Source organism: Macrosteles quadrilineatus, unplaced genomic scaffold (assembly GCF_028750875.1).
Source record: "Macrosteles quadrilineatus isolate MER2022 unplaced genomic scaffold, UCM_ALF_1.0 Scaffold_2__2_contigs__length_208266976, whole genome shotgun sequence".
Taxonomy (NCBI): domain Eukaryota; kingdom Metazoa; phylum Arthropoda; class Insecta; order Hemiptera; family Cicadellidae; genus Macrosteles; species Macrosteles quadrilineatus.
In genome coordinates this window covers 55522550-55542175 of record NW_026542595.1, presented here as the reverse complement: position 1 = coordinate 55542175, position 19626 = coordinate 55522550, and positions in this window count along the sequence as shown.

Below are 19626 nucleotides of genomic sequence, written 5' to 3'. Positions count from 1 at the left end.
GCTTCAATTCAAAGGGTAATTCAGATGAAATCATCGGTATTCTAGGGATTAAGACTATTTATCGTTTAAACTTACTACTGATGATTGTTGTTTGAATCAGATTTGGTGTAATGTTTTTAATCGTCAGTCTGGTGCCGTTGCACAGCATCCGTGGATTTAAGTTTCGCATTAGTATTATTTGAGCTCTTCTTTTAATGACAGTAATGTGGTGGGTTGGTGACAAATTGGGAGGCATTTGAATACCTGACATAGCTCACACGATTATTTTTCACTTAATAATTTAAGTTAGATTGTGTGGGTATAGAACAAAGGATAAAGTTATTTAGGCATTGCTATCCCTGTTAATGTTTATAATACTTTGATAAAGGTTTTGTATGTTAACATATTTAACATTGGAGAATTCAAACGTTGTTCAGTGCACTGGTATGCTGTGTTTAGGTTTTAGTCAATGGTTTGTATATGGACTTATCAAAAAGTAAAATAGTTTTCTGTGCTGCATTCTGTGAAAACAGTGTGGCACTATTTCAAATCATGAGTAAAACAGAATGTTATGATTATTCAAGCCTAGTGAAAGTAAACAAACAGCTTTTAAATTATATTTATTGTATGAATTGTAGTTCCAAAAGTCTGACCATCGACCCTTATATCCCATCTATATCCCATCTTCAAAGCAAGATGCAAAATGATGTGATGGTTATTATTGTTCAAAATTTAATGCAGATTATTTTTATAGCCACAAAATATGTATTTTCATATCACCTAAGTTCATATAAGCAAAAACTTAAAGGTTTTACTAAAGAAATCTTTGAAATTTGGTATTTTTTTAATTTAAAGCTATCTAATTTAAACAAAAAAAAAATATTGAAATGATACAAAAGTTGTTGTTATCTTGAAGTAGACTTAATGAGGAAGCTATTAAAACAAATCACAGATTTTTAAGACGCTTAGTTGTCAAACTATATCCATTTTACTAAAAGCTTACATAAATCCAATATGGCGAAAGCTTTTTTCCAATATGGCGGCTTTCCGCCACTTCGATTTTTCTCGATTTTTAGTATGATGTTTTGGACCCCTTTGTTGACAAAATCCCATATATTTCGTTTCTATTGCTTTAAGTTTGATGTTGAACCGTATTTTGACTAGCCTAATAGTGAGGAGTATGGTGACATGTGTGTCAAATTTCAATCGCGTTATACTCCAGATAGAACATTCCATTTCATTGTTCTATTTAGTTCGAGGAATAAGAAAATAAAACCTTTTCCATTGGTCTCTGTAATTTGTTAAACTATAATAGTTACAGGATTTTAGCTCATAGCGCTCTCAGTACACATACGTTATTGGACGTGTACAGAAAACAGCTCACAAGAGTGAAAACAAATGTTATGGTCTTCAAATAGATAGTGAATCGCTTAAAGATGCAAGTAAACAGACATGTAATAATAGAGGTATTTAGTAAGCCCTTTAAACGTTTGGACATATAGTTGGACGCCTCCTTGCGTCTTATTTGTTTTTGCTGTAACGAGTTGATAGGTAATCTAATATTAGGTTGGTCGTTGTTATTCACGTCACAATGTTGTTTTCAATGTATAACCTGTCATTGACATGGAAATATGAAGAACTTCGTAATTTACATCAGAACGGTGACTCCTTATTTAAGTAGCACTATTAGTTTGACGAACACAAAGTTGTCAACATATTTTGCTAGAAATCTTCTTTGAGTGACAAGTCGATATAGGTTTAATAACAATACGTTGGATTTTATTTTTATTCATTTTTTTATTCATTTATCAATGAACATATTTTATTGAACACTTAATGTATAACTATTACACATACTCAAATTGGGGAGCGAATTTGGGGGGGGATTTCTACTTACAAATATTTTGATTATGTCATAACTGTTAAATAAAATTAATGGACAGTTACTTCATAAAAAATGACAAAATTTCTTTTATAGCAAGAATAACACAAATTCTTTAACTGTGGAAAAGAAGGTTGGTAGGTTCAGCAGTGTTGTTGTCCACCTGAACCACCCCTGCCAAAAACCTCTCCTAGCACGTGCACCTGTAGTACTTCCATCCCGCCAAAATCCTCTCCATCCACGACCAGGTGCTATATTGCCTTCTTGAACCAGACCTCGCCCACCATTACCCACATTGCCGCCTGATGCCACAACTTCCTTTTCGATCTCCACATTGCTATCCTGCACACCTCGGCTGTCTCTAAGTGCCGGGCCTCCCCTTCCCCGAACGAAACTGCAAACTACAACAGTTTACTTATTCTTTATAATCATTATTTGCATAACAACGCTTGTATCGTATTTTATAAGGAGAGAAGAAGAAGAACCCATCGCGCGACCACCTACATGGCTGTGACTAATATTGGAATTTTGACTATATACTGCGGATTTTTTTATATAGTTTAATGAGGACTTTGCACAACTTATAGATCCGTGAGTTTCTGAATGTATAAATGTTGACTCCCAGCCGCCTACACAATTTTTAAATCTCTAACTGATATTATTTGTCATCCCTATTTGTTGTTGATCGAACATAACCTGCAATAATATAACAAGCTAGCAACAACCAACAAACAGTCCAGTCCCTGTTCCATCGTTTCAGTTCCCCTTGTCTGTCAATAACAACATTTTTCAGACAACCTAAAGGGAGAAATTCTGACCAAACGAAATCCACAGCCTTTATGATATCGTCTTGAGTAACTAGTTTTGGTACTATATGAAAACTAATCCAATTTTAATAAATTGATTTTTCACAATTAAACATGGTTTTAAAGACTAAAGGTAACCAATACACTAAAGTACAACAAAATGAAATAGTCAACTGCCCACTTTGTTGCCCATGATGTTGTCTTGGAAAGTGAAGATGGAGTTTTATGCGACGGCAACTGTAATATCTGGTATCACAGGGTATGTCTTGGGATGATGGAAGACCATTATATCAAGATTTCAAAAAAAGCAAAAGGATATACAACCTGGTTCTGTCCGTTCTGCAATGAACCAGATATTTATAATAATCATAAGGACGCCGCAGCGACAAGTAACACACCTTCTAGAGCCACACACCACGACAAAACCTTAGATGAACTAACTCACGAGTTGACCCAGTCAAATGTGGACATTGTAGATGCCACTGAGAATGATAACGTCCTTAGACTGGCGGGAGAAATTGGTAACGCACTCCTAGATGAGAATATTCAATTGAAGACTGAACTTCTTCATTGTAAAAACAATGTAGCGATCAAAGACCTGGAAATTGAAAATCTTTTAAACGTTGTTGATAATCGTCGCACTAGAATTGACGAGCTTTCTCGTTTTCTTGAAGAGGGCCAGGGACAAATTATCAAATTAAAAGAAGAGAAGGCTAAGCTCCAGGAATTCTTTGAAGAACATGATCAAGAGCAAATGAAGGTGATATGTGACAGAGAAGAGGAACTTCATAATCTTCAACGTAAAGCAGCCAAGTTTGAGGAGATGGTAAATCAGCTTGATGAAACCACTGGAGTCTGCAAGGATAACAGAGGAAGTAGCACACATACTAATCAACTGGACGGCATTTTAAAGGACATGACAAAAATTACAAATTCACAAACCAGGCTAGACTACAGGATATCTTCAATCGAAAAGAAACTAAGCACTATAACTGAAAAAAATGCAATGAAAATGCATGAGCTCACTGCGCCCTTAAATAATGTAGAATCCACTAGTAAAAGGGAAGAAAAGTTTAGCAAAAAACCACCATGCACGGCTAAAATTCTTGCTGAGGGTGAATCTTTCGAGGAATTTTTCAACAACAATCTTGAAAATTTCTTACGTACCCAGAGGGCATATGGTGAAGCTAGTCAATCGGGTGTGTTAGCGAACGCTGAGCAACAACAACTGCAAGTTCCAAAAAATGCAGCTTTAAATAAGCATAATTTCAAGAACAACACTATCGCTGAGTCTGTATCCCATCAAGTTGAACCAGAATCAACAGCTACTTTTTTAGGAGAAGCCCAGTTAACAAAAGCCAAAAGGAAACTAAGAATAAGCAGAGGTGGGAAGCAATTTGTGAACTCAAGAAGAAGAAAAATAGTTTAAATCTAAAAATCTTTCATCAGAATACAGACCGTATAAGTAACAAAATTGAGAGGCTTAATCACCTATTAGATTCAATATCTCCGGATGTAATGGTTGTTACAGAACATGGTCAGGATGCAGAAACTATTAAAAATACTCGGGTGAATGGTTTTGGTCTTATATCAGCTTTTTGCAGACAAAACGTCATTAAGGGAGGAGTAGCTATATTCAAGAACGACAATTTAGAGAATGAAACCAATTCCCTGGATATCGAACATCACAGCATTCCTATGTTAATAGAGGTTTCTGCGGTGTCTCTCAGTATTAGCAGGAGGAAAACTGTCCATATTCTGTGTGTTTACCGTCCACCGAGAGAGGACAAGGAATCACTGACCTTAGCTCTTCAAACACTTTCAAACATTTTGGACCAGTGGATCTATCCTAATATTTCGATTGTAATCATGGGAGATTTCAATGTAGACTGCATGGAACCATCCTTAAAGAAAACTGCACTTGAAGATATTCTATCAACCTTCAATGTCCTCAGACTACAGCTTCCACCAACAAGGACTACTAGCATCTCGTCCACCTCCATAGACATGTGCTGCGTCTCTAACCATCTCAAGAATAATGTTAATGTCGGGGTTATACACACTGGTATATCGGACCACAGTGGCCAAATGTGTGAACTGGGCCTCAGTGTCGACAGTGTAAAGCCATATTCAACTGTTGGTAGAGTCATCAACCCAAATAACTTGGACTGTTTGAGGGCACTACTTGCAGCTCAGGACTGGCAAGACGTTATGCAAAGCAACCTTGTTGAAGTGGCATTTGACCACTTCCTGGTCATAATTACCATGGCTCTCAACGCTTCATGCCCACTCAAACTGTCAAGAGCAAAGCGACGCAATCCCATCAAGCACGTTTTTAATGAAGAAGCGGCCAAACTGAAAGACACCTTCCTTCAGGCCCAGGAAACCTACATTAAAACAGGGAGAGAAGAGGACAGGTGGACTGCCAACCACTCCAAGAAGGTCTATGACTTATTTCTAAGAGACCTGAGACGAGAGACTACAGCAAACTATATCAATCAGTCTAACTGCAAATCAAAGGCAGTTTGGAGGGTCATAAATAGTGAAAGAAGGTCTAAGCTAGAAGATAACACGGAAATTAAATACTTGACGCTTCAAGAAGGCCACAGAGTGGAGGATCCTTCAGAGCTTGCCAATGTGTTCAACTCATACTTTACATCAATAGCAGATGAAACATTGAACAACAGCCAGGCCGGGAGATAAAGTAACATAAAGACAAATTTGCCAGATATTACACACGCATTAGCAGATCTAATACCCACGACTGAGAAGGAACTGCGAAAGGTTGTTGGCACAATGAAAAGTAAGAACTCTTCAGGGCTGGATGGATATTCATCCAAGATGGTGAAGCACTGCTTGTCCGAGCTAATGAAACCCTTACTCCATGTTGTCAACCTGAGCCTTGCCAGTGGATTCTTCCCCAGTAAACTGAAGACCACTAAGGTGATACCACTACATAAAAAGGGAAATAAACACGAGCTTGGGAACTTCCGCCCTATTTCCTTGGTATCTACCTTCTCGAAGATTTTTGAGAAAGTTATACTTACCCGAATCGAAGACCACCTAGCAAGGAACAGCATCGACCTAGAAAATCAACACGGCTTCCGAAAGAAGAAATCAACTTTGACGGCCCTTGTGGACTTGGTAGAGGACAGTCTTGATCGGCTTGAGAGTGGTGAAAGCATTGTTGGAATATTTCTTGATCTAAGCAAGGCCTTCGATTGCCTCAGCCATGATCTCATTCTAAAAAAAATTGGAAAGACTAGGTTTTCGGGATGGGACATTATCTTGGTTCGCAAGTTATCTGAGAGGACGTGAGCAGCTTGTTGAAGTTAGGCAAAAGACCAATGGAAAGCTATCCTACTACAGATCGTCTTTGCTCCCTATCTGTAGAGGTGTGCCACAGGGCTCAGTGTTGGGACCTGTCCTCTTCACACTGTTCACGCTTGACCTTCCTGCACATACAGAGAACTTTGGAAGAGCAATAATGTATGCTGACGATACTATTTTATTATCTTCCAGTCACAGTATAGAAGATCTTGAGGTAGCTTCGTTCATCTCCTTGGAACTAGCTATTGAATACTGCTCTGGAAATGATCTCGTATTCAACGAGACAAAAACTAGGCAGCTCAACATGGGAAAGGAAAAAGAAAAAATATCAGAACTTCCAAACATTTCATCTGTCGAATCCGTTAAACACCTTGGAATAATATTAGACTCCAATCTCAGATAGGACGAGCACATCGACAGCCTCTGCCAGAAATTAAGCAGCAGTATATATGCTTTAAGACGCGTTAAAGCCATTAGCACATATGATGCAGTAAAAACCGCCTATTTTGCTTTACTGGACAGCCACATTAAATATGGAATAGCTCTTTGGGGCGCCACTGCCGGGAAAAACCTGCAACGTGTGTTAGTTCTGCAGAAAGAGGCTGTTCGTGTTATGGCGGACTTAGAATGGAGGGCGAGTTGCAGACAAGCTTTTGTAGACCTAAAGATATTAACACTAATAAATACTTACATACTTGAAGTTGTCACCATGGCCTGCAAATCAAGATTACCACGGAATGAGAATGTCTACCAGCCCTTTACCCGGCATGCCTGTAATTTTAATCTGCCTACACACCACAGTAGAAGATATGAGGGTAAGCCTTCTTACATCGGAGCCAAATTTTTCAACCATCTGCCAGCTGAAATCAAGAGTTCCAGTCCTGAGAAGCTGAAGACAGTACTCCGGGATTGGCTGCACCACCATCCTTTCTACGGCGTTGGAGAGTTCTTGGACTGGCAAGCTCTGTAGATCAATTATTCTAAAAGACACTCTCGAAAGAAGTTTCTATAATATGTTTGACGCAATTTTCAATCTTAACGATTTGTAAATAAAGATCTTTCTCTCTCTCTCTCTCTCTCTCTCTCTCTCTCTCTCTCTCTCTATATATATATATATATATATATATATATATATATATATATATATATATATATATATATATATATATGATAATATTATTTATTTTTAAGCTGTACAAAAGGGTTAGGAGAGAAATTGTAAAATTTAATGTTTCAGGGTCAAAAATGAGAAAACCCATTTTTACTACATAAAACCATAAATGGCCAAGGTTTAAAAATATACTTTCAGCAATTTGTATAATTTTTATAAGAGATTTTTTGGGAAAGAAATTATTACAATGCAACGTTCATTGTAGCTTAATTAATTCAGTTCATGTCAAGAATTCGAAAAAGTGAAATGTCTAACACAGCAATATCATCATGTGAAGGAGTGTGTTGTCGAGGGGGTCGGGTAACTTAGGCAACATCCGTGCATTTCACATTAAGGAATATGTTTCGTACATAAAGCAAATTTTTTTTACACTGCATGTTAACTGTTAGAATCTGGCACAAACTTATAAATACTCACGAGTATTGACAAGTCTGTCTAGGTTTTACAGGATGAACCGATCTAATTTGTCCTATATAATTGGTCTTCTTGCACGAACAGCATCAATCAACACCTGCGTATCCATGCTGAACTATAAACACTTTACCAACAGACACAACCGATGCTACTGTGTCTATGAACCACAACAAACTGAGGCACGCTTGCTTGTAGAAACAAATATTTTTGTTTCGTGATTTGAGAAGCGCAAGCTTGTCCCAGCGTGCGCTTGCTAGTGGCGAGCACTGTAACCACCACTGGTCAAGTCGCCACCGGTTTCCAGTAATCTGCTACAATTTTGTTTCAAAGGGCAAGCTTGGCCAAGCGTGCGCCACCATTTTACTTGCCCAAGCGTGCCTCCAATGTAAACGCAGCCTTAGATTAGTTAAAATACTAATAACTGATTATTGATGTGAAAGGTTTGAATTTTTTAACGGATTTAGTTAAAAAGATATTAAACCGTTTCCAGACTTTTTTGTCACCCTGTATAAATGGTGTCTGTCTGCGAGTGAGTTGCTCAATCAGATAAATGCACTTACAAAAACTGACTGGAAGTTTACAAGTCCTAGTGGTTACACTTTCCCTAAAGTTTTGCGTAGGAATAATTTAGGACTATTCCCGAGACTAACTAAGGGCTCTTCTCTGTTAGCTTTTCTGAGGCGAGGCTTTAAAAAGTAAAATTGATTGAACTCCATGGCAAACACAGGAAAACTCACAATGTTTACAATTAATTGTTAGATATTCCATTGTCAACAAGCGAATTTCTTTACAATTACACAAATAAAATTTACAAATAAAATTATTTGTATGCTGTAAAACTTTAAAATTTATATAAAAAGAAGTATGAATTTATAACTGGTGTCTATATCAACCTAGGCACTGTCCCCGTGTTTTAAAAGGTTTTTGTGAATTGAATGGATTTCAAAGAAAACGTTTAGAAAAAGTATAATGTTTACATGATTTAAACTATTTTTATAGAGTTAGTTTTAAAAATCCAGATTTCCCGGAATTAGGGCTAGAGTTCTAATCTTTATAAAAGTGTTTAACAATATTTTCGTTAAATTGTGCAAGCTCTTCGTTCGAATAACAGAAACATATAAATATCTAAAATTGATATTAACGGGAAACTTCAAAGTGTAATAGAGGAGGAGCTTGAACTGTCGTTCGGATGATTCATGTTGATAGATTGCAACAAGAGAGAGAGAACTAAACATTACACACATCAATCTCTTTTACACTCAAGCTTCTCCCGTCAACGGACAAATATATTCACCTGTTCTCTACTCTATATACTGTGTTATACGATCCATATAACTGTTTAGTTTATGGGCAATAAAAAACTTTTTTTAAGCTGCTATATAGTCGTTAACTTACTACTGAGTAAAATTATATTGCATCAATGTTTTATGCAATAGCGTTTATTATGCAATGAAAACTTTGTATATAGCTGTGTGTTTCCCAGTAACATGAAATTAAATTGATTTGATTTAGTTCCAGTTCAAAGTTCTCCATGCACGAGGTAAGGCAGTTGATAAACAATTAATGTATATTTATTTATTAAATATTCTGTGTGGCAAAGATTACATCGATAGAGTCGTACTATTTTATTACATATAACAATTTATAGCGAATATCATTATTTGGGACATGGATTTGAATGGTTACTGTGTAAATAAGGATTTCAAATAATTACCTAGGGTATATTACATATGAAAGAATGATATACCAAGTATTTTCATGTGAATTTTCAAACAATAAGGTGAATTGTCACTAAGCAGCAGCAATAAATCATTATAAATCATTAAGAATACATTCAATACTGTTAATGGCAGGAATTATAAACTTTTTTAATAAATATATAAGTAATAAATAAATTTATATACATGTAGGCTTAATCTTTTAAATTTTATATTTCAGAGTTGAAGAATTTTCTTTTCAATTCTTATGCATTTTATGCATGTAGTTAGGTTCAATACCGTTTATTTTGCTGGACTGTGTTAAACATTTCCCCTATACTTTAATACGTGTATTTGTTATAATTATTTCTTAAACTTTATAGGTGATATACAATATCTCGGCACTAGTAGGCATGTCTACAACAATAATATTAAACATAAACTAAACAACGAGTTAATATAAAAGTATATCCCAAGAATTTTTATAAATTTAAAGTTAGAAGTTGGTTAAAACCGAAGAGAATTCCGGGAATAGCTCCAACAGATGGAACTTTTAACGTGCAATATTTATCACCGTATCCAAACTCTGTAATTCTGTTCGGGCACTCCTGCAGCACTGATCTGAGTATACACGAGGCGGTGAATAAAATAATATGTGATATTTAATTTTTTAACTAAGTTACCTTAAGCCTTTGTTCTTGCTGGATGACTATAACTATGATGACTATGACTCATCCTGCAAGAACAAAGGCTTAAGGTAACTTAGTTCAAAAATTAAATATTCTAGTTCTTGCCACTGGGGAAATACATAAAATATGGAATAGCAAAATGCAAAAATTTTTTGTCAAATTAACATGGAAATATGAAATAAATTGAATATTTAAATTAAGGTTAAAAGATAGCCTAAGTTTCAACACACAATCTTCATTCCTGCCATTAAGATCTTAGTTCTTAGACACTACTAAGCAGTAAAGAATTTTGTGACTGTTAGAATTATTATTCTAAAAATTGATTTAACTTAGACCTTTTTATTCTGTGGTGTTGTAGTATAGCAGGATTCTATGTCCAGCGGAACACAATTAATTGTTCGGAAACATTAAGGAAACAAGTGATGTTAAAATGGATATAAAAACTTTTCTTTACGACCAACCGTTGCAGGAAAATGTTACTGCTCTGCACGTTTCTGTCCCTATCAGTATTTTTGATTCAAATTAATATCTAAGCGTCATGAGTGTACAAATTGTGAACAAAACAAAACTTATTAAAGACGGCAGGTCTGCTTTAAATGAGAAATAAATTTTAACCACTGTAACTTACTGTGTGTGTTTCATGTAATGTGCTAAGATAATGTGTTCAAATTATTTTTCCAACAACACGAGTCTTGTATGTTTAATACACATGCTGGATGGAATTTAACACTAGTCTTAACACAGGAGTTTTCTCCGTATACTAAATGAAATATGGAAGTGTATGTAAGAAGCTGGACAAGCTGTATGTAGGAAGTTGGACAAAGTTTTCCATCATTCTCAATGCGCAAGTATCATTTAGAAGGATTCGCATATATAAGCGATTTAAGAGGTATATGTATCATGCATTTACTTTTATTTCACTTACTTATTTCAAACATATTTACTAACATAAAATATGTTATGGTTATTTCAGTGAAGCATGAATTTGTAATAGGGATTCGCGTATTTTAAAATAGAAAACCCCGGGAGATCAAGCACGCAGGGATTTCTTTATGGCGCTTGAATTGAATTCATTTGTCAGAGAAACGTTCTTCCTCCCTTCCTAATTTTAAACTAATTATTACCTAAATACATTAAGTTTATTTAGTTAAAATATAATTTATTTGTCTTTTTAACCAAACGTTTAACTAATACACACTTTTCTGTGTATTGATTCTTCTTTAAATTAACAACTATTCCTTTGTCCAAAAAAATAATTAAATTAAAACAATTATTTTGTGTACTATAATTGATACTATAATGATCATCTTAAAAAACATAGGAGTTAGAGTTATTCTCAGAGTTTTCTGTGGATGTCTTCCAAATTGATTAGATTAATCTGTATTTATCTTTCTGATTAAAACGATTTTGTAAACACGTTCCACCTAGCAAGTAGAAAGTTTAGTGTAAGATGATCAATATCATCCAATTTTCATCGACTATAAGTTTGGTATGTTGATTTACCTTAATTTCAGTTGTAATTTAGGTACAAAAGCACGATACAATAAAAATATCTACGCTTTTAGTACAGTTAATTTTATGACCGCATATTTAAACTTTCCAAACAAATTACCTTATGTTTGTTACTAAGATAGATTTTGAACTTTCATTCTTTAAGTTAAAATCCAGGATTTTCATTCTTTAAGTCTACAACCATTCCATATTGACTTAAAGACTAAAGCGAATAAACTCACATTAACACCACTTCCCTACCACCTCACATATTCTGTTTGTCATCCACTACTATCATCACGGAATAGATTTTATAATATCAATAACCTTTGAATCGTAACTTTTGCAGCAATGGGAGTTTACCATTTAGCACAAGGGTTCAAAGGGCTGTAAAATAAAAGTTTTTAATCTTAATTGCTATGTCAGATATGTGAATCAGATTTTTTCCATTGTTTTAAGGGGTTTAGGGGTAAATCAATATAAGAAACCAGAGAAGCACTCTTTTTGTTAGAAGTCTTAGGGTTCAGATACAAGCAGTAAAGAAGCGAGGAAGGGAATCATACTTGCATACATTGAACATAATCCAATGCAGAAGTTGAGAAATCATCTTTCCTCAAGTCATTCCTTACTTTTTCGTATAATAAGAAACAAAAGCTTTTTTTTGTTATACTATTCAGGAAATACAATCATTTGTACTAAATAAACAGAGAATAATTTCCCTTTTCTGCTATTTTAGAAACCTCTTTTGAAATATTTCAAACGAATAATAGAAAGTACTGTATGTAGGCCTAAGAGTTATGAAGAAGAATGTGATAACTAGAAAAACATACTCATACATATAAAGTTTACAAAGAGATACATTTAAATATTTTTAAGCCGTTCAAGTATAACAAAGGAAAAACTACACAATGTTTATTTATGACATGGTAAAGAGTACAGATCTCAGTAAAAGATATAACCAAATACAGGAAACCCCCTTTAGCTGACCTTTGGGATAACTGTCCTCTCTGATATCCGACCGGCCCACTGAGTTTCCGCTCGCATATTGCCTGCAAAATTATAGACACGAGTAACTTTTTTTAATACATGTTCAAATTTATTTATTCAATACGTTAAATATTTGTTTGTCAAAGACAACGAAGACCATCATCACTACAAGTTAAAAAGAGAGAGAGATCAAGCAAGATCCAACCAATTCGTATGCGTAAATATGTTCAGAATATAAAGTAGATGTTCCATTCACCATCTAACTCTTACAGGAGCTCCGAGTAGCTTTGAATATACATCATTCTTGCATTAACTGAAGTTGCAAAATTGTCATATAAAGAATAATTATCTAAATTGGTTTGACTTAACTGTACGCTTGTAAAATTAAAATGTTTTTATTGAGGACAAAAGTTGAAATTATTGTTTGAATTATACAAAATGCGCCAAGATATTATTTCCTAAAAAGTATTACAGTCACATTCATCGTTGTTGGATGACATCACCACAATAAACAATTAGCCTGATGTAATGTACATTGCACTTTAAATACAGGGTGGCGCAGATGGATCGGGTGGTTTTAAAATACTTGTCAAACTGTCAATTTTTAAGGTATTGGATTGAAATAAAGTGCAAAACGTGTAGTTACAATGGAAGTTTATTGACAAAAAATTAGTTAAGTTAGTTTTTAAAAATTACATCCATCATATGCCTTCGTTCTCGAGAGACGCATTCTTGGAGTAGGTCCTTGAGGTTCCTCATTGCTCGCTCAAACACATCACCAGGAATTGATCTTGACTCCTGAAGCAAGGGTCTACATGAACAAACCCCGGACCATTCAGGAGTTGAAGGCTGCAATTCACAACGAAATCACATCAATTCCTGGTGATGTGCTTGAGAGAGCAATGAGGAACCTCAAGGACCGACTCCAAGAATGCGTCGCTCGAGAACGAAGGCATTTGATGGATGTAATTTTTAAAAACTAACTTAACTAATTTTTTGTCAATAAACTTCCATTGTAACTACACGTTTTGCACTTTATTTCAATCCAATACCTTTAAAATTGACAGTTTGACAAGTATTTTAAAACCACCCGATCCATCTGCGCCACCCTGTAAAACCTGTTGTTCGAGTCCATTCAAATGAAAACATGTAGTACCGATGTTTAAAACCTTATTCGCTCTACCGAAATTAAAATAACGTTAAAACTTTGCGACGCAGTGGCAATTTGACAAAACCTTTAATTAATTTAATTTAATTTTTGTAATGCTGTAAATAATTATGTTATCTTTGAGTATCCTCTTTATTATCTGTTGCTATTGTATTGAATAATTATCAATGTTTTTTTGTAGTGCTTGCTTATTAAACTTGTAAATTACCTGTAAATACTTGTAAATAATGATTGATTCACAACCAAAAGTTTCAAGTGCTGATACAGTCATGTTATTGTTATGTAATTTCCAATTTTCTATTTATATTTGTTGCTACTGCATTGAATATTATATTGTTATGGTTGTTTTGCTATGCATTTTAGAATTGTAAATTGTTATTATTGTTATTGTTTATTATTGTTATTGTTATTGTATTATCATCTTGATGTAGACAAATTTGTAAAATTGGTTTAACCGTGGGAAATAAATGAAATGAAATGAAATTAGACATCACAAACTATAAAATCTGTCCAACCACTATCGAGAAAGGACTGTGGAAAGTAACCTCCTCTCCTGTTGCTTAATGCAATAAACATGTAATTAATACATTAATTAATATGTAATTAATTAATGTAAAAATGAATAAAGTCGTTTTATTCTCTTTCAGAAATTACAAATTACAAAAGACAAGATTTGTTTATATTATGTAATTCAATGTTTTGTTTGTCTTGAATACAAGTTAATATTTTTAATTAGTCAAGATCTACATCTGAATAATGTAGATTTTGTTACCAATACTAAAACTAAAAAAATTAAAATTTAAATTTCTATAGTACAATAATGGTGTATATGACTTGAGCTTAAAAGTTCATAGTGAAATTATTGAAGAATTTTAAAGAGGAGGCTGCTCAGTAGTTGCATTGGCATTGTTATGTAAAGTCAATGCTAGCGGCCAATGGAGATTTGTAAACAGTAACGTCAACAGAGTAAACATATTGAGTTAATTCCAGCTCCGTCTGACATTATCGTGCTAGTTCTCGCATTACGAAAAATGAATTTAAATTAAGCTAATAAGTTAAACTAATAAAGAACAAATTTAAAACTTCACGTTTCCCAATAAAGAACAAATTTAAAACTTCACGTTTAGAATTTTTTCCATGAATTGCCATAATTTTCTGGTAGGTACGACTGCTACATACAGGGTGTATATAAAGTCCCGCACGGGCTTAATATTTTCTAAACGACAACAGATAAATCAATAAGATTTGGTACATCAACACCACACCTAAAAAACTACTTTTTCAAGGAACTATGAATTTTCTGTTATATCATGGAGACGTCCCGCAAGGAGTCAGAAGGAAATCTTTAATAGGATCATAGGTCAATATGTACATCAAATGTCTTTTTTAGTAGAATACAATGCCGCAAATTGCACTTCAAAAGGTTGATCCTGCGCAAAATGGCGGCCGTTCAAAGATTTCTTGAATCCGCCATTTTGAATCTTTGAACGACTGCCATTTTTTACTCAGGCGTTCTTTTGAGCTTGAATTTACGGCATTGTAATCTACTAGTGAAGACCTTTAATTTGATGTGCATATCGACCTATGCTTACGTTAACAATTTTCTTCCGCTTTCTAGCTTTGTGGCTTGGTAGAAAGTTGCAAGCATAAAACTCTATTTTAACACATATTCAGTGATCCAATAACTCTTCAGGGAGACGGACCACAAGGAGTCGAAATAAAATCTTAAATGGAAGCATGGGTCAATATGCGAATCAAATGAAAGGTCTTTTACACACTATTTTAAATCTTTAAAAACTAATTTTTTAACGGATGGTCCTTTTGAAGTGCGGTTTGCGACATTCTTCTTTGCTTGAAATACCCTTTAAAATGATGTCCATATCAACCTATGCTTCCATTTAAAACTTTCTTCCGACTACTTGTGGGTCGTCCCCCTGAAGAGTTATTGGATCATTGAATAGTGCTAGAGAGTTTTATGCCCTGTAACTTTGTACCAAGTATTGTAGCTCTATCTACAATATTTAAAAAAATATTTAACTGTCTTCGGACTTTATTACCACCCTAATGCAACGAACTAAGTTTTTAAGGTTATTGCTGACTTTCATCATCTAATAGGGTATGGCCCATGATGAGTCAGTAAGTAATCTTAAAGGTAATTTTGATATGGGCATTTTAAGCAAGAAGATATGGGCATTTTAAGCAAGAAGAATGCCGCAAACCGTACTTCAAAAGGACCATTCGATAAAAAATAACAGTTTTTTAAAGTTTTAAAATAGTGTTTTAATTCAAAGACATTTGCTAATTTTAAAAATCTTTGAACATCTGCCATTTTGCGCAGGATCAACCTTTTGAGGTGTGGTTTGCGGCATTGTATTCTATGTATTCTACTAAATACAGGGTGAGTTTCTACTGACCGTGTTAACTTCGCCAGTAGGTTCTACTCACTAAAAGGAACAAAAAAGTTCCTATAAACCCATGTCCGATTTTCAACCATTTGGCTGTAATAGGGTTTTTGTGTTTTTCTTATTTTATTAGACTTTGCTCCACAATTTATGTAATAAAAACTTAACTAATTACTTTAGAGAGTTATAGTTGAAATCATTAGAAAGAATATTAAATTTTCTATAAATCAAAGGTTTATTTCAACAATTATACCATTACATAGTCCACGTTATATCCAAAATAAAGTAAAAATTGCATTAAATTAACTAATTACGATAATTTTCATGAGCCCACTTTGATACATAAACCTGCATCTATGCAATGTTGAAATTAGCTATAAACTACAACAAAACACGGTTTACAGATTTTGTTTTTGCACAGTTTTTACAGTTAATAATAATTACTGTATACTCCATGTTGTTTTATATTGAACAATCTGATAAAATATTTACATTATTTTGACTTTTAAATATTTATTAAAATTAACTGAATTAATAAAATGTATAAACTCAAGTTTTTTCGCATTTTCAAAGATGTAGTTTGTTTGATTTAAATGCTGTATAATGAGTTTTACCATTAACTTTTACCTTGTGCTTGATTATGTCAGCTTTTATTGATTTGTCATCTATAGCTAGATATCTCAGCTGTTTGAACATACATTGTTGAGTAATTTGCTGTTTTAACTTTGTATTTCCAAGTCTATTAAGAGTTTTTCAACATTTATTAAACTATGGAGCCTTTTACCAATCAAGAGTATGCCAACATGATGAATATAGTAATTATTATTAACAGTAAAACTGTGCAAAAACAAAATCTGTAACCATGTTTTATTGTAGTTTATTGCTAATTTCTCACTGGTTTATATCAATAATAGTATTGAATAGCATATCATTCGAAAGATTATTAAATGGCCAAGTTTTTTATGCATTTCAACATTGCATAGATGGAGGCAAATTTAATATTCTTTCTAATGATTTCAACTGTAACTCTCTAAAGTAATTAGTTAAGTTTTTATTACATACAGTAGACTCTCAGTAATCCGGCAGATATAGGACCGCCATACTGCCGGATTAGTGAAAATGCCGGATTACTGGAATGTTATCATTAAAAACACTTAAATGCAATTAAAACACGTCTCCGAAGTTCGCGTGATCGGAAACCGCTATTGCCGCGAACGGGCATGACAATTACGTATTCGCGGGAGGCAATGATAACGTCTACACGTCCGCGGGAGATAATCGTAAAATTGCCGCCATCGCGCATGACGACGATGACGTTTTCGTGACCGCGGGAGATGTTCATGATTTTGCCGCGATCGCGCAAAACGACGATGACGTTTCCGTGACCGCGGGAGTAGACAATGATGTTTACACGGCCGCGGGAGATGATAAAATTTTTGCTGCGGCCGTGGAAGGCAACAATTATGTCTACATGACCGCGGGAGATGTTCATGATTTTGCCGCGATCGTGCTTGACGACGATGATGTTTCCGTGACCGCGGGAGGCGATGATAACGTCTATACGTCCGCGGGAGATTTTCTTGATTTTGCCGCGATCGTGCTTGACGACGATGACGTTTCCGTGACCGCGGGAGGCGATGATAACGTCTATACCTCCGCTGGCGATGTTCGTGATTTTGCCGCGATCGTGCTTGACGACGATGACGTTTCCGTGACCGCGGGAGGCGATGATAACGTCTATACGTCTGCTGGCGATGTTCATGAATTTGCCGCGATCGCGCAAGACGACGATGACGTTTTCATGACCACGTGAGAGAATTATGATGTCTACACTGCCGCGGGAGATAATCAGAATTTTGCCGCGATCGGGGAAGACCTCCCGTCAAAAGTCGCCGGATTACTGGAGTGCCGGAGTGGTGCAGTGCCGGATTAGAGAGGGTCTACTAAAGTAAGAAAAACACAAAATCCCCTATTACAGCCAAATGGTTGAAAATCGGACATGGGTTTATAGGAACTTTTTTGTTCCTTTTAGTGAGTAGAACCTACTGGCGAAGTTAACACGGTCAGTAGAAACTCACCCTGTACATATAATGGCATTGAATTTACTGAAAATGTGTTGAAATAGAGTTTTATGCTCTGTAACTTTGTACCAAGTATTGTAGCTCTATCTATCGCACTCACAGTCTATTACGGACTACTCTCCTGTAATACTTGATGAAATGCATATTATTATTAAAACCTCCTATGTAACCACTAGGTACACTTTTTGTTAACTGTTTAATATTTTAATTTTTAATTTTTGTTCCCAATAGTATATGTTTAAAATGCCATAAAAATCAATAACATTTAATTTACCGTATTCATAATTACTGAAAAATTACATTGTGGTAAGTAATCTTCCGGTTTTACTCACTTGTATAAACGTTGTCCATTCATATAGAGGAAGCCCGGGAGGGGACTGTCCATAAAGCCCGAGATATATTTCGCGCAAATGAATGTTATTGGTGGTCAGGTTAATGTTGTGTAAAGTTTACCTCGTAAAACATGTCAAACAAATCACTGTGTGGTCTATAAATGTCACTAGTTGTATGGAATTAAACTAAACCATAGACAGTTTTGTTCCATTTTTGTTGTTTAAAAACCAGTGCATCGATGTATTGTGTGTATGTAAACAGTTCCATGTGTTTGTATTTGAATGAATTTTCCCTTTAAATCGGAGAATATAATCACAAAAGTATTATTTAAAATACTCCCATTTCCTAGTTTATTAATTCATGTATCTCAGCCGGCAAAAGGAAATCGGTGTAATTAAATCGTTCGTCTTTCAGGCATAAAAATGAGTTTGTGTCTACATATTTGTTTAAGAAGCTCAGATACAGATTTGACAAAAGACAGGAGTATAATGACGCTGTCATGTGACCTTCCCTTGTTAATGTCCATCATGTCAGCAGCGGTCATTCACTTCGACATAATGTTTGGTTCGGTTGAAATCTTCATTTGTTTGCGTGCCTTAATATCTTTTACCGACCATTTGTAATTTTAAAAGTCATAGATAAACAAGTACACTACATCAGTTTAGGTTTTCTCCTGAAGAAAAACATTTTAAATCTACATTTTAAATCTACATTCTTGTTTAATTTTCATCCTTAACCTTTAATTGTTCAATAACGCTTAAATCTACATGACTGTTAGGTTCTAAACTATGGCTGTTATGAAAATTTACCACTTCCAGGTTTTAAGGATAAACATTAAATAGAAAACATTTTTTTTAAATTTCAAAACCCCATAGTACACTGTTCTTATGACTCGATCTTGCCGGTTCGCGAACTCATTCAAGTGGATCCTACCCTACACCTTCAAGCAAAATTTGAATACATTATGGAAAATTCTTTTAAAATTCAATTTATTAGAACAGACTAGTTTCAACAGTAATGCCATAGTCATTTTGTTTCTTTCTTAACAAATACAATAAATATTTTATCTAAATAAATAAATAGTCTGTCTTCACGAATAAGGGTTTTGATGAATTTAAATGTTTCTCTTTTAAGAAGTTTGTACTTGCTTCAATGTGTTCTTTAAACCGTTTTTCAAAACTTCGGCTTGTTTGCCC